Source organism: Chrysochloris asiatica, unplaced genomic scaffold (assembly GCF_000296735.1).
Source record: "Chrysochloris asiatica unplaced genomic scaffold, ChrAsi1.0 scaffold00039, whole genome shotgun sequence".
Classification (NCBI taxonomy): domain Eukaryota; kingdom Metazoa; phylum Chordata; class Mammalia; order Afrosoricida; family Chrysochloridae; genus Chrysochloris; species Chrysochloris asiatica.
Genome location: NW_006408557.1, coordinates 19120328 through 19134653, shown reverse-complemented (window position 1 = coordinate 19134653; position 14326 = coordinate 19120328). Strand labels below are relative to the sequence as shown.

Below are 14326 nucleotides of genomic sequence, written 5' to 3'. Positions count from 1 at the left end.
ATGTCAGACATGACCTGGAGTCTGTTGCAGTGCTGTGATGCTAGTTTTCAGTGAGATGCCAACTTTGAGTTTTGGTGCCAGCTGGTAGCGGTAATAGATGAGTTTCAAATATTAGGAATACATCAACAGAAAGAGGTCTAAGCTCAACACAATAATTCTGAATTCAGGAGAAGAAAGAAAACCACAGACAAAACCACAACATGCTTGGAATTACAAAAGTACAGCTTAACAGTCCACAAAGTCCCAAGAACTTAAAACTAAAAGAAGTTTGAACCAATCCTAAACCAATCTAATTATTATTCTTACATATAATAAAGAGTTCTCACTGGATGTTCAGCCTGTCCCATTAAGAACTTTAACACCTGGTGAAGAAGAGACTTTGGAATGTGAAGATGACGAAGAGCAGGGTCTCCTGATTCTTTTCCTGCTAGAGTTTCTGGTTCCTGCTAGATCCTGGTACTGTATTACCACGGTTGCCATCTGTGGTACAGTGAATGATTCAATACGAGTATGGCTTGTCTAGCTGTGGCCCTCCATATTAGTGTACGGTAAATCCCAGCCTTAATGCCTGTGGTTATGGTCCTATTTTGGAGTGAGTTGTCTGTATTTTAATGAGGCAGGATTAGGGTGGAATATATCTTGAGTCAAAGTCTTATTAGAGGTTGTGACTCCAGTCTCCACCTTTAGTTTCCCTGGAGGTGTGGTCTGCATCTAACATGTAGGAATGCTTTGGCACATTTCCCTCTCTTGCTCTGGGTCCTGCACCTGGCTCATCTTTGTCTGAGCTCTAGTTCTGGGGAGGTGCTTTCCTGATAACTCTATAACAGTAGACTATTACTCGGCCTGGCTGTCCAGCTTCTGCAGCCTTGTGAAGTCAGACCATGCAACCATGTGAATGAAGAGTCCTCTAGATTGATGCCCAACCCATAAATTTGGGACTTGCCAGCCTCCACAACATTGTGAGCCATTTCCTTAGTGGCTCATGAATTCTGTGAGATGTTGCAGTGAATCAGCACTGGACTGAGAACCATAAAGTCGGTAGTTCAAACTCAGTAGCTGCTCCTTGCTGTGAGTCAGAATTGACTCCATGGCACTTAACAAGAAGATGGGAAGGAAAATACTGAGGGGAGTAGGAGTAGTTGATATCAGAGATGATGGTGATATAGCAGTTTAGAAAAACTAGACAGTTGGAACAACTTTAACCTTCATGTTAGAGGGACCAGCCTTGTACTGATCCTTCTCAAAGAAATTATCCATGCATAATCCGAACCAGGAATGGCGTCACTCACAACCAGAATTAAGGAAATTTGTCTAAAAGACAGTGGGAAGTGCATGGCTCCCTATATCACAATTAGTGTAAAGGATCTAAATGGCATAGATTTACTCCTGTGGTTTCAAGAAAAGAAAATAATATGTTCACTTTATGTGGACATTGAACTGCAGAAGCATGTTGGAAAATTGACCAAAGGTGCAGCTACCGTCTCTGAACTTAAATACTACAAGCCTAAAAAGATAAAGATTTACCAGCACCAGGTGTTTTGCTTTCATGGAGATGGATGAAATTAAACCTGGGCAATTATACTATACAGGAACTCTACTGACTTTGTATTTAAGAAAACTACTGCCTTTAAAAGGAGCTCTGGTAGCGTAGTGGTTATGAATAGGGCTGCAAACTGCAAGGCCAGAAGTTCGAAACTACCAGCTGTTCCGCTGGAGAAAGATGAGGTGTTCTGCTCCCGTAAAGATTTACAGCCTCAGAAACCCTGTACAGGCTCGCTATGAGTCTGAACTGACTCCATGGCACATAACCACCACCAATGACTTTTAAATAAATACATTTGGTTTGTGTGTGGCTGTGATTCTGGAAGCTATGCTATACCTGTGGTATCTTATGCTTCCAGATGAAGACAGACTAGGAAGGAGAGATTGACTACTTCTGAATATTTAGTTACTGGAAACCTTATGAATAGCAGTGGAGCACTGTCAGCACTAGATTATTGAATATTGAAACATGAGGAACACCAGAATATTGTCAGATATAGTGCTGGAAGATGAGCTCCTTAGAAGAAGTGATGAGCTCAGGTGTAGCAACAATCGTAAGGTTGGCCCAGGACCAGGTAGAACGTTTCATTCTGTTGTACATAGGGTCGCTGTAAATCGGTACTGACTCGATGGCAACTAACACCAACAACATTGACCAAGAAATCACTTTATCTTCATCTACATCAAACTTTGAGCAAGGAATGAGGCTGATAGGAATACTTCTGTGGATTTTACCATTCAGTAGAAACTATCACAGTTCTGTAGCCTACATACTTGGAAGTGAGTGTACCCATGCCAGATGGTCAAAGTACTGCAGAATTTTAAGTCTACCCTATCACTGATGTATATGACTCCTTTGGATATGGGCTTATTGTAGATTTTGCAACATATTTTGAGTTTTCTATTAATTGTGCAACTAGTAGTTTTATTTTCTAAGTTACTGCTGTTTTCACGCTGCTTCCTGGAACAACATTTTTTGGTAGGACATACTCATCTTCAGACTTTAAACAACATAAGAATAATTGGATGGGTGACTGTCTGGGAATATCAGGCGCTGTGGGCTTTTGGACTCCTAGAGTGGCACTGTAGGATAAGCACTGGACTGGGAACTACAAGGTTGGAAGTTCAAACCCACCATCTGTACCTTAGAAACCTTGTACAGGGTTGCTATGAGTTGGAATCAACTCAATAGCACTTAACAACAATTAAGAGTTACACGTCTGCTCACATCAGTGCCAATACGTGCTTTTGGTTTTCGAGTTAACTTCAAAGTTTGAGTTGCTGTGGGCATAACAGGATGAAACTGCTTAAAGAGGAACTGGATCAAAGGTTCCATAGGCTGCTCCTCAGAGGTGGCTTAAGTTGATCTGATTGTTTTCCTGCTTAGCAGTAATCTGCCTTGGCCAGATCAGAATCTCATATGGGAGTACGCCCCATGTTGTAACACTGATTTTTCCAGATGATCAGACTGTTTTTTTGTTTTTAATGAGCATAGTTTGATGAGCTGTTCTTTATCATATTGTTATTTTTCCTGATAATGAGTCTAGACTTACCATTGGCATCATGTCAGAATATGAGGGGCTTTAAAAAAGTTTCTGAAATAATTCCATTAATTACATTTTTCCAAGAACTTTTTATGTAAGTATTTTTATGAGTATTCAGCTCCTGTAAGGTAGCTTACAGGTGGTTTTGTAATATTGTCTAAATCGTATTATCTAAAAATAATTGAGTCAGCCTGTGAACCCGGGTGGAGACCTAGTTGGCCAGCAGTGTGGCAAGACCTGGGGACTCTTGGACCTAGAGTAAGTGACATAGCCACAGAGGACTAGAGTGGAAAGTGAAGTGTTCAGATGATAAGAAAAGAGGGCATATGCACAAGAACACCCACACTTACAGATAATACCCACTTGACCTGGCTTCAATGACTGGATGATCAGAGCTCAACTAGAAGAAGAAAGAAGAGGAAAAAAGAGTAATCTGATACAATTTGATGAACTTGACCTACACCTATGGATACAGTAGCTCAAAAGAGGGAACAAATCTTTATAGCAAGGATCATTCCCACCCCCTCCATCCACAGAGTATAGAGGGATGGGCAACTTGGACATTGGCTACCCAAAATGGGTGGGCTACAAAGGCAAGAAGTGACTGGCTTACAAGCTTTCAGGAGGGAACCTAGATCCAGAGGATGTGGAGGAAGGTAGAATCTTCACTGAGTAGTATCCAATCTGTCTAGGTGGGGCTGATGAAAGGAAATGTGGATAGGTCTCTTGTGATATAATAGTGAAGAATTGTTATCAAGACTGATTGCGAGCGTTATAAATGTAAAGGTAGACATTTTGTAGCAAGGAGGGGAGTGATTAACTTTGCAGTCTAGGAGCAGAGGTCCCTGGAACCATGAAGGGAGAAGAGCAGAGAGCTAGACCCTACCCAGAGAAGCAGTGATGCCTGAGATGGAGGCAGAGACGATGACGTGGAGAGATGGAGCACCTGGGGACTTTACACCCAGAGAAGGAGAGGGGCTGTGTGCTGAAGACCGGGGGTGTGCTTCCGATCTGGGGTGAGGGGAAAAGGCTTGCAGGGTATACCCTTTGGTTGGTTGATGATGCATGGAGGGGATTGTAACCATGGCAATGAAATGATATACGATAGGATGAATGTAAAACTAATGTTCTCCCATGTAAACTATCACATAATTCACAATAAAACATTTTTTAAAAATTGAGTCAAAAGCTAATGAGATATTGCAGGAATAACTTGGTTTTTTGACAAATGATTGTGAAACCTTACAAACCTGCATACCTCTTCTTCAGTGAAGAATATGCAAATCTGGAATAATATTCTTTTTTTTTTTTTAATCCTCTTCTGATATAGGTAAATTGTGTGCTGTTGAGTTGGTTCTGACTCATAGTGACCCCGTAGAGGGTTTCTGAGAGTGGCTGGTGGGTTTGAACTGCTGACCTCGTGGTGACCAGTCCAGTACTTACCCTAATAGGACTTCTATTTACTCCCTATTTAAATGTACTGGCATTCATCCATATGAACATATGCAAGTCATTAGCCTATTATAATTTAACTATATTACTTTTGACTTAATAATGGGGCATGAACCAAACTTTCCTGGTACACATAAGGTGGATATCTGATACAAAGAGCTTGAAAGATTTGTGGTGGGCTTTCTGTGGTTAGATGTACAACTTACATGTTTTGATATTCACTGTTTGAAATGAACAATGCTAGGAGGAGGGAGCTGCAGGTGTCAGCACTTGGCCTATTTTTAAATACTGTAATCCTCAGATCATTCACTAGGCTTGCTTTTGAAATGAAGTACTCACATTAAGTTGTGTTTTAGTCAACTGGCCTTGAAATCTAGTGTTTACTTTCAGATGTCTCTTAGGTCAATTCTCTTTACTAGACAGATGCTAAGAAAAATCTATGAGCCTGAAAGATTTCTCAACAAAATTTAGTCTTGTCTGTCAGTTTGACTGTTGTTAAATGACATCAAGTCAGTTCCAATTCATAGCAACCCTGTATAGGAATTCTGGGGAGCAGTTGATGGGTTTGAACCACTAATCTTGCAGTTTGCAGTCCAGCACTTATACTACAGCACCACATCAGGACTCTGTCAGTTGAACTGAATTAATTCAAATTCTAAAATGATTTTTTTATCTTTTATTAAAATGATTTTAATACTTCATCCCATACAGTAGCTCTAGGGGATGAAAAATGTGCCTTAATTAATTCTTTGTTTACTCAAGTCTTAGACTATGGGTTGTCAGATGCCCAGACTGTAAGCTCCTCAAGAGGCAAGAAGTGCATTTTCTCCATGACTTGCACACTCTATCTGTGGAGTAAACCCACCCACTGCCATCAAGGCGATTCCAGCTCACAGGTCCTCTATACAGTTTCCAGGACTGTAAACTCTTTTGCTCCTGTGGAGTAGCTGGTGGGTTAGAACCGCTGACCTTGAAATTAGCATAAGTACTCAGTGCCTTCTGTTTGATTTTGCTGGTGAGACCTAAAAAAAATAATTCCTTTTAAAACCTACTATTAAAATGTAGCTAAACTGGAAAAAAAAATGGCCCATGATCTTATAATCAGATATAACCAAGAATAAGACTAGTGGATCAAAATGAGCCTCATGGGAGACTGAAAAACAGCATTGGATTTAAATGATTATGATAAGCAGCTGAACTGTGGGTTGTGAAGGGCTGTTGAGTAGGTGCCGACCCATAGCACTCCATATAGGGTTTCCAAGGAGCATCTGGTGAGCTTGAACCACCAAGCCAGCAGTTCAAATGGCTTTGCAGTCTGGTGCATTAACCTACAGCGCCACACCAGGACTCCAGCTGAGCTATGCTGTTTACCCATCACATATGCAGATTCTATGGCTGGCGAATGGAATCCTTACCAGCTGCTCCTCAGAAATGCTATACGGGGTTGCTATGGGTCAGAACCGACACGATGGCACTTAACAATGACATGACTGGTGAATAGTCATGAAACCTCTTTCCCTGAGTATCTTTTTAACTTGAATAGATATATTTGGGTGAATTCTACCCCAATCAGATTGGGAAAGGGCTCAGTCAACAGGAAATCAGTTCCAGGACTTTTCTCCAATAATTATTGAGGTAAGGCCATTCATTAAACAGAGTGAGTGTCCACCATGTTCCAGATGCTAGGAACATGATGAACCCAAGCAGATATCAGTGAGAGTACAGAAAGTACAGACATTAAACTAAAAATGCCAAGTGAGATGTGAGAGGGGACAGGAGAGCTAAATATTTGTTGATTAACTACTCTGTGGAAAGCTTAACAAACATGGTATCATTTAATTAGGGTCTGTTGTTGTTAGGTGCCATTGAGTCAATACTGACTCATAGATACTCTATGCACAATAGGATGAAACATTGCCTGGTCCTCGGACAACCTCACAATTCCTGCTATGCTTGAGGCCACTGATGCTGCCACTGTACCAATCCATTTCACTTCCTCTTTTTCTCTAACCCTGCACTTTACCAAACATGATCTCCTTTTCCAGGTACTGGTCCCTCCTGATAATATGTCCGAAGTATGAGAGATGAAGTTTGGCCATCCTGGCCTCCAAGGAGCACTCTGGCTGCACTTCTTCCAACACAGAGCTATGTGTTCTTTTGGCAGTCCATGATACTTTCAATATTCTCCTCCAACACTATAATTCAAATGTATCAATTCTTCTATGGTCTTCCTTATTCACTGTCCAACTTTCACATGCATATGAGGTTATTGAAAATAATATGGCTTGGGTCAAGCACACTTTAGTCCTCAAACTGACATCTTTGCTCTTCAACACTTTAAAGAGGTCTTGTGTAGCAGATTTGTCTAATGTAATACTTTAATTTCTTGGCTGCTGCTTCCATGAGTGTTGATGGTTGATCTGAGAAAAATGAAGTCTTTGACAACTTCAGTCTTTCTCCATTTATATGAATGTTGTTTATTGGTCCAGTGGTGAGGATTTTTGTCTTCTTTACATTGAAGTGCAATCCATATGGAAGGTGTGGTCTTTGATCTTCATCAGTAAGTATTTTAAGCCCTCTGTGCATTCATCAAGCAAAGTTGTTTCATCTGCATATCTCAGGTTGTTAATGAGTCTTCTTCCAATCCTAATGCCATGCTCTTCTTATATATTCCAGCTTCTCAGAGTATGTGCTCAGTATACAGATTGAGTAAGTATGGTGAAAGAATACAACCCTGGAGCACACCTTTGCTAATTTAAAACCATTCAGCATTCCCTGTTCTGTTCACACAATTGCCTCTTGGTCTATGTATAAGTTGCTGTCTATGTACAGGTTCCTCATGAGCACAATTAAGTGTCTGGAATACCCATTCCCTGCAATGTTATCCATAGCTTGTCATAATCCACACAATTGAAAGCTTTTGCATACTCAATAAAGAACAGGTAAACATCTTTCTGGTATTCTCTGCTTTCAACCCAGATCCATCTGATATCAGCAATGATACCCCTCATTCCACTTCTTTGTCTAAATCTGGCTTGAACCTCTGGCAATCTCTGTCAATGCTCATTTGCAGCTGTTTTTAGATTATCTTTAGCAAAATTTTACTTGTATGAGATATTAATGATATTATCCGATGACTCCCATATTCCATTGGGTCACTTCCATTTAGAATGGGCACAAATATGGATCTCTTCTATTCCATTGGCCATGTAGTTTTCTTCCAAATTTCTTGGAATAGATGAGTGGGTGCCTCCAGTACTTCATTAGTTTGTTGCAAGATTTCAATTTGTATTCCATCAATTCCTGGAGCCTTGTTCTTTGCCAATGCCTTCAATCCACCTTGGACTTCTTCCTTCAGTATCATTGGCTCTTATCATATGGTATCTCTTGAAATGGTTGAGCATCGACCATTTCTTTTTGGTACAGTGACTGTATTCCTTCCATCTTCTTTTTTTTTTTTTTTCCTATTTATTTATTATTTATTTAAGTGATTTATTGTGAATTATGTGATAGTTTACATGGGAGAACATTAGTTTTACATTCATTCTATCATATATCGTCTCGTTGCCGTGGTTACAATCCCCTCCATGCAATCCTTTCCCCGTGACCCCCAGGTCTTCAGCACACAGTTGCTCTCCCACTCTGGATCCAAAGTCTCCAGCTGTTCCATAGCTCCACGTCATCATCTCTGGCTCCATTTCAGGCATTACTGCTTCTCTGGGTAGGGTCCCGCTCTCTGCTCTTCTCCCTTGATGGTCCTCGGGACCTCCGCTCCCAGACCGAAAAGTCAACCACTCCCCTCCTTGCTATGAAACGTCCACCTTTACACTTCCAACCCTCACAGTCAGTCCTGATAACAATCATTCACCATTGTATCACAAGAGACCCATCTGCATTTCATTGCATCAGCCCCGCCTAGTCAGATTGAACACTACTCACTGGAGATTCTACCTTCCTCCAGGCCCTCCGGGTCTAGGTTCCCTCTTGAAAGCTTGTAAGCCAGTCACTTCTTGCCTTTGTAGCCCCCCACCCCCCCATTTTGGATAGCCAATGTCCAAGTTGCCCATCCCTGTCTACTCTGTGTGTGGAGGGGGTGGGAATGATTCTCGCTGTAAAGACTTGTTCCCTCCTTTGAGCTACTGCTTCCATAGGTGTAGGTCAAGTTCATCAAATTGTACGAGAAAATGTTTTTTTTTCCTCTTCTTTTTACTTCTGGTTGAGCTCTGATCATCCAGTCATCGAAGCCAGGACAAGTAGGTACCATCTGCAAGTGTGGGCGTTCTTATGCATATGCCCTCTCTTCTTATCAGCTGGACGGTTCATTCTCCACTCTAGTCCTCTGTGGCTACGTCACTGACTCTGGGCCCAAGAGTCCCCAGGTCTCGCCACACTGCTGGCCAACCAGGTCTTCACCAGGGTTCACAGAAGTCCATTGAACGTTGTAGGGCTCAGCTCACCGTTTCATTGCTGCTTTTCCCTCACTTCCCCTTATCGGTGTCAAGCGTGGTCACCAATCACAGCGTGTATTCCCATTGAGTCTTAGTCTCGGGAGCTTCCATCTTCTTTTGATGCTTTGTGCACCATTCAATATTTTGCCCATAGAATTTGAATATTGAAAATCAAAGCTTGGATTTTTTTCTTAATTCCCTCAGCTTGAGAAATGCTGAGTGTGTTCTTCCTTTTTGATTTTCTAACTCCAGGTTTTTGCACATTTTGTTATCATATTTGACTTTGTCTTCTCTACCTGCCATTTGAAATGTTCCATTCAACTCTTTTATCTCCTTGTTGCTTCCATTTGCTTTAGCATCTCTACACTGGGAGTCACCTAGCCTGGGTCAGCCACGACAGCGCTGTGTCTGTTGCCAAGAGTGTGCATGTTTCAACTCTGAAGACCAAGTTCCTGCTGCTCCTGAGTGTATCCTTTGTCTTGGAGAAGAGCATTGTAGCTGCTGGCCATGTGCTCTTTAGTTACGTGACAGCGGCTGCTTGACCTTCTCTCCAAACTCAACATTCCCAAATAGAGCATCGAGCACAACATGTTGGTCATAGAGTACTTCCACAACAAGGGCAAACAGGCCACGACTGAGGATCGCAACACAGCCTTGGAGACATTGCACCAGAACAGCATCATCAAGTGTCTATCTATGAAGAGGACAAGCAAGATTGATGTCAATTTTGCACATTGATGGAGCCATGACAATTTGGGATTTCAAGACCTTAGAATCTTCGATCCAGGGACTTTGGATAATGTGAAGCACAGCAAATCTCCTGGATTGATTTGTCATGACTCATCGCAACTGCCCACCTCCCTATCCACCAGAAACACTAAAAGCCCATAGCATCCAAATACTGTGTGTGGTTGTGGTTTCGTTTGAATATAATTGGTGAAAATGTTGGTTTTCTATAAAGGCATCAGTGGTACTTTTTTTCTTTTTGGCTGTTTCATTCCATTCCTAACCAAACTTCTCTTTGTTTATGTTGGAAAATCATCATTTATATTGGAAAACTGTCACACTGACTTAAAGGAGGGAAGGTGTATATATTGTCTGCATGACAGTTCAATAAATACACTGAATGTGAAAAAAAAGGTATTTACAATGAAGAAGTCACTGGTCTCGCAAAATTCTATCATGCTATCTCCAGCATTGTTTATATCACCAAGACCATCTTTTCCAACTGCTCTTTGTTACCAACCTTTGCATTTCAATCACCAGTAATTACCAATACATCTTCTTTGTGTGGTTGATCAATTTCAGACTGAAGAAGTTAACAGAATTTTTCAATTTCTTCATCACTGGCTTTTAGTGGTTGGTGCATAAATTTGAACAGTAGTATTAACTAGTCTTCCTTGTAGGCATATGAATATTATCTTATCACAAACAGTGTTGTACTTCAAGAAAGATCTTGTTATGTTCTTTTTGAGGATGAATGGGATTTCAATACCAGTCAATTTCAGCTTACTAATGCTTGGTGTGGCACTGTGGATTAATGTGCTGGACTGCAAAATCAGTTTGAACTGCAAGGTTGGTGGTTCAAAATCACCAGTCGCTCCTTGGTAACTCTATATAGCGTCGCTATAGGTCAGAACCAACTCAATGGCACGTAACAACAATGCGTTCCATTTCATTTTTCACAATTTCCAATTTTCCTAGGTTCTTACTTCTTACATTCCATGTTCTGATTATTAATGGATGTTTACAGCTGTTTCTGTTCAGTTTGAGTTGTGCCCCATCAGCAAATGAAGGTCCCCAAAGCATTATGCTATTTGTGTCATCATGGTCAACTCTACTTTGAGGAGGCAGCTGTTCCCCAGTCACATTTTGAGTGCCTTCCAACCTGAGGGGCTCATCTTCTGGCACTTTATCTGACAATATTCTGGAGGGAGGTAATTTGACTTTTCTGAACCTCAATTCATTTGGAAGTAGGGGTAAGATTTCCTTCACAGAGTTACTGAGAGACAACATTTGCTACAGTGGCAAGTGCTGCTTCAGGGCTTGGTCACCAAAGTACAACAGAAACACTTAAACATTTTTTTTAAAGTTTTTATGGTGAACTGAGTGATAGTTTACATGGGAGAACATCGGTTTTACACCATTGTTTCATTGCAATGATTACAATCTCCATGCATCATCATTCAACAGTATTTGATTACATTCCTTCTGGCTATTTTTGGGGAGTGGGGTGGGGGGATGTACACAGAAACACTCAGGAGTATATAATAATTTAAACAACCAAAGGGCATATTCTGCAAGCCTGCCTCCTGGCTGCCAGCACTCAGTCTCTCTCTTTCTATGAGTCCAGAGTCCTCAGCTATTCCCTCTCTCAATGTCCCCATCTCTGCCTCCATCTCTGGTGTCGCTGCTTCTCTGAATAGGGTCCCACATTCCGCTTCTGCTCCTCTCCCTTGAAGGGCCTAGGGTTGGTTCTTTGTTTCTGGACTATAAGATTAACTATTCCCCCTTTTTTGTTACAAAACTTCTACCTTTATAGTTGTGACAATCGTGATTAGTCATGATAACAATTACTCACTATCGAATAATAAGAATCTTATCACAGATCTTATTGAATTCATAAGAATCTTATCTTTTCACCAGACCTGTCCAGACAAGATAAAAACTATTCAGTGGGGACCTTCCTCCACATACTCTTAAACTAAACTCTCCCTTGAAAACTTGTAAGCCAGTCACTTCATGCCTTTATTGCCCCCTCATTTTAGGTAGCTGATATTTTTAGGTTGCCCATACCTATCTGATACTTGCTGTGAAGACTCCTTACCTCTTAGTTGGTATTTTGAGCTACTACATCCATAAGTAAAGGTCAAGTTTATCAAATTGTAGCAATTTACACTCATTTCCTTTATCAAAAATTGTTTTTATTAAATCTTCCTCTAGTAGAGTTCTGATTATCAAGCCATTGATAGGTCAAATGGGTACCATCTGCAAGTTTGGGTGTTTTTGTGCATCTCCCCTCACTTCATATCGGCTAGATGCTTTATTCTCAGCTCTAGCCTTTTCCATGGGAACAGAAACACTTTTTTACCTTAGGCACTAAATCTTCTCAGAGTAGGCAAACGATAAATGAGTCTTATTTAGTGTATATGGTGTACTAAGCACTTTACAAAGATTCCATTTAACCCTACCTTAGCCCTTTAAGTTTATTATGATATCCCAGTTTCCAGATGGCATAGACTCTGTCCATGAGAGGTCGAAGGTCACATAGCTGGGATTTAAATTCAGGCCAGTCTGAAGATAGTGGTCATATGTCATCTCATATTGAGGTTCAGGGGGTTACTTATGTGTCTTTTTGGGAATTCCTAGGTATCTGTTAGTAGCATGTTTGTTACTCATATTTCTGAGTATGTGCTTTGCACTTAACTGTGCAGTTTGAAAAGTGTCATCCCCAAACAGAGCAAGGCTGAATATCAGACCTATTTATCTTACGGTCCTGTGTCACCTGTGTTAACTTCTGAAGGTAATTTGAAAGAAACACACACACACACACACACACAAAAAAAAAAAAGTACAGGTTTGTTTTCTGGTACAACTGACAAGAGAATTAACTCATGCGTCATAAACTTAAAAAAATCACAACTACTTTAGGTTCAATGTCTTAAACCCAACTCTTGGACATATCTTGTACAGTACTCTGAACATACTCTCATTTTCACACTTCATAATAACATTATCATTTCTGTTTGTTTCTGCAAGGGCAGAGACCCTGAAATATTCACATCTGGTTCCCCCCTGACATGGTCCAAGTGTGAGAGCCAAGTCAGTGTTTGCTGAGAGAATTAAAAAGGTGTTATCACAGTTCTTGTATTAGTTTTCCTTTGCAAGTTACCACAGACATAATGGCTTCCAACAACATCTCTCTCACTCACTCACTTTCTGTAGGTCACAAGTAAGTATAATTTATAAGGTTGAAATTTAGGTGCTAGCAGGACTATGTTCTTTTCAGGAGGTAATCTTTTAGTCTCATTTAGGTTGTCAGAATTCAGTTTAATAAGGTTGTAGGTCTGAGGTCCTCATTTTCTTGCTGGCTACTGGAAGGGCTTGTTCCCAGTTTCTCAAGTTTGCCTGCTGTCGTTGTTTCAAGGACCCCTTAAAGCCAACAAATCTGGGCCATGTTCCTTTCATGCTTCAAATCTGTTCCTTCTTCTGCCTCATCTCTCCAAAGAATTTCTTCTGTTGTCTTCTTCCACTTTTAGAGACTCATGTCATTGCCTTGGACTCACCCAAATAGTTCATGGGCAAGCTCACTGCTGTTGAGTCGATTCTGACCCATCGTGAACATACAGGACAGAGAAGCACTGTTCCAAAGGGTTTCTGAAGCTGCAATCTTCACAGAAGCAGACTGCCTCATCTTTCTCCTAAGGAACAGATGGTGGCAGGTTGGTTTGGACTGTCAACCTTTCAGTTAGCATTCCAACACTTAATCCAGGGTGCCACCAGGGCAAAACCCAAATATCCATTGCCATACACTTGATTCCAACTCGTATAACAATTTGTTAAGTGCCGTCGAGTCGATTCCAATCCATAGTGACCATGTATAGGAGGGTTTCCAAGGAGCAGCTGGTGAGTTTGAACTGCAGATCTTGCAGTTCAAACTACTGTAATCTGACGCATTAGCCCACAGCACCACACAGTGACAATATATAGCACAGTAAAAAGGTTCCATAACATTTCTAAGGCTGTAAATCTTTGTTGTTGTTACGTGCTGTGGAGTCGGTTCCGACTCATAGCGACCCTGTACAGGGTTTCTGAGGCTGTAAACCTTTACGGGAGTGAAAAGCCTCATCTTTCTCCCATGGAGCAGTTGTTAGGTTCAAACCAATGATTTTCTGGTTAGCAGCCAAGTGCTTCAATCACTGCACAATCAGGGTTTTAAGGTTTACAGGGCAGATCATCAATTTTGCATTTAGCAAATCATTATAATGATTACAATCCCCTCCTTGCACCATTAGCTAACAGTATTTATCTCTATTACCTTTCCTTTTGCCATGGAATGTGATAATTTCACAAATTCAAAGAATTTGGGTGTGGGCAACTAATTCTTTGGTTTGTGTGAGAAGAGGACAGTAGCCTTGATGGTGTGGTGGGTTGAATTGGGTTGCTAACTGAAAGGTTAGGAGTTCAAATCCACCAGGAACTCCAAGGGAGACGTTTTCTGTTTCTGTAAAGATTTGTTGTTGTTATGTGCTGTTGAGTCATCAGTTCTGACTCATAGTGACCCATGAAAACTGTACATCTGTACATAAAGTCATGAGTTGGAATGACTTGATGGTAGTG

General features: G+C 41.0%; 1 pseudogene; it reads left to right on the top strand.

Annotated features, from left to right (window-relative positions):
• On the top strand, positions 1–9724 carry LOC102821657 (annotated as a pseudogene).
• Positions 9725–14326: the final 4602 nt, after the last annotated feature.